Raw genomic sequence first — 2,500 nt, 5'->3', positions numbered from 1 at the left:
TAGTCGACGTCACAATGAACCGTCATGTGCGCCCCCGTAAGGGCGCAATGTGGCATTTGTATTTTATACAGCCGGCCCTCAGACAGGAGTGGTCCTGGATGTGTCTCCACGGACCGCAATGTGCGTTCGAAATGTCGATGTTCAAATGTGTCCTGCAGTTCACACTATGACGCGCAGTTAACTGCGTTCTTCATCGACCCGCGAGCCAAGTGATCCACCGTCCAGGGTAATAGTTTTTACACCACTACCGCATGGATAATATTGTGTGTGTTAAATGTTACAAGTTACAAATGTTACATATGTATGTACATACATATATTATGTTTGTGGTATAACGATACACGACACACGATACAAGCGCGCCTACCGCAACAATGACGCTCTCGCGTGTTCTCGTTATGTGCGTTCGATTGACGAGCGCTCTCGTCGAGGTATCAACTCGTGGTAGCGGATTTGTATACCAGTCTACGTTGAAGTTACGACGAGCGCGACGCGAGATACGTTCGTCGGGTGGCGGCGCGAGATGCGCCACCCACCGTCGAACAGAGTCTCTTTTTTGAGTTTTGGGTGTTTAGGATATATAAATATTATCATCACCATCATCGTCCATCATCGTTCATCGTGTGTGTTGTGTGTGCACAACGACAACAAAAACAGCGCGACGACAACAACGACAACACGTTAATGATCCTTCCGCAGGTTCCCCTACGGAAACCTTGTTACGACTTTTACTTCCTCTAAATGATCAAGTTTGGTCAACTTCCCAGCAACGCCGACGGCCGTGAAGCCACCGCGTGTCGGTCCGAAGACCTCACTAAATCATTCAATCGGTAGTAGCGACGGGCGGTGTGTACAAAGGGCAGGGACGTAATCAACGCGAGCTTATGACTCGCGCTTACTAGGAATTCCTCGTTTATGGGGGATAATTGCAAACCCCAATCCCCAGCACGAAGGAGTTTCAGCGGGTTGCCCGGGCCTCTAGGCCAGGGAGAACATGCTGATTCCTTCAGTGTAGCGCGCGTGCGGCCCAGGACATCTAAGGGCATCACAGACCTGTTATTGCTCAATCTCGTGCGGCTCGAAGCCGCCGGTCCCTCTAAGAAGAATTTTAATACGTCGCCAGTGAGTTGCGTGACGGAGCCACGCACACCTAAATGACGACGCCTATTTAGCAGGCTAGAGTCTCGTTCGTTACCGGAATTAACCAGACAAATCGCTCCACCAACTAAGAACGGCCATGCACCACCACCCACCGAATCAAGAAAGAGCTGTTAATCTGTCAATCCTTCCGGTGTCCGGGCCTGGTGAGATTTCCCGTGTTGAGTCAAATTAAGCCGCAGGCTCCACTCCTGGTGGTGCCCTTCCGTCAATTCCTTTAAGTTTCAGCTTTGCAACCATACTCCCCCCGGAGTCCAAAATCTTTGGTTTCCCGGAAGCTGCCCGCCGAGCCATTGTAGTAACGTCGGCGGATCGCTAGATGACATATTTACGGTTAGAACTAGGGCGGTATCTAATCGCCTTCGAACCTCTAACTTTCGTTCTTGATTGATGAAAACACCTTTGGCAAATGCTTTCGCTGATGTTCGTCTTGCGACGATCCAAGAATTTCACCTCTAACGTCGCAATACGAATGCCCCCAGTTATCCCTATTAATCATTACCTCGGAGTTCTGAAAACCAACAAAATAGAACCGAGATCATATTCTATTATTCCATGCACGAAATATTCAAGCAGCATTTTGAGCCCGCTTTGAGCACTCTAATTTGTTCAAAGTAAAATTGTCGGCCCACCTCGACACTCACCGAAGAGCACCGCGATAGGATTTTGATATTGAACCGGCGTATTACCGCCGGCTCACCGACGATATGCTCCGCAGACGTGTCAGTATCACCGCGGATGCGGTGCACCGACAGCGCGGCGCACAAATGCAACTACGAGCTTTTTAACCGCAACAATTTTAGTATACGCTATTGGAGCTGGAATTACCGCGGCTGCTGGCACCAGACTTGCCCTCCAATTGTTCCTCGTTAAAATATTTAAAGTGTACTCATTCCGATTACGAGGCCTCGTAAGAGTCCCGTATCGTTATTTTTCGTCACTACCTCCCCGTGCCGGGAGTGGGTAATTTGCGCGCCTGCTGCCTTCCTTGGATGTGGTAGCCGTTTCTCAGGCTCCCTCTCCGGAATCGAACCCTGATTCCCCGTTACCCGTGACAACCATGGTAGTCGCAGAAACTACCATCGAAAGTTGATAAGGCAGACATTTGAAAGATGCGTCGCCGGTACTGGACCATGCGATCGGCAAAAGTTATCCAGATTCATCAAAATTAACGACTTCAGACGCGGGGCCCTCCGTCGATTGGTTTTGATCTAATAAAAGCACTCATCCCATCACTGGTCAGAGTTCTGATTGCATGTATTAGCTCTAGAATTACCACAGTTATCCAAGTAACTGAGTAAGATCTAAGGAACCAAAACTGATATATTGAGCCATTCGCGGT

At 49.2% G+C, this 2,500-nt stretch overlaps 2 non-coding genes across 2 annotated transcripts in view; both read right to left on the bottom strand.

The window, feature by feature from the left end:
* Positions 1-72: 72 nt before the first annotated feature.
* Positions 73-229, bottom strand: LOC142986902 (5.8S ribosomal RNA). The gene has a single exon (XR_012960430.1). It is a non-coding gene; the product is annotated as a 5.8S ribosomal RNA (ribosomal RNA).
* A 453-nt stretch (positions 230-682) lies between these two features.
* LOC142986949 (small subunit ribosomal RNA) overlaps positions 683-2,500 on the bottom strand; it is a 1,902-nt gene continuing 84 nt past the window's right edge. The window contains exon 1 of the ribosomal RNA XR_012960474.1: positions 683-2,500. This exon is cut by the window's right edge and continues 84 nt beyond it. This is a non-coding gene — a ribosomal RNA (small subunit ribosomal RNA).

The sequence above is a fragment of the Anticarsia gemmatalis genome, unplaced genomic scaffold (assembly GCF_050436995.1).
Source record: "Anticarsia gemmatalis isolate Benzon Research Colony breed Stoneville strain unplaced genomic scaffold, ilAntGemm2 primary ctg00000049.1, whole genome shotgun sequence".
NCBI lineage: Eukaryota > Metazoa > Arthropoda > Insecta > Lepidoptera > Erebidae > Anticarsia > Anticarsia gemmatalis.
The sequence above is the reverse complement of the archived record's forward strand: the minus strand, read 5'-3'. Positions and strand labels throughout refer to the sequence as shown.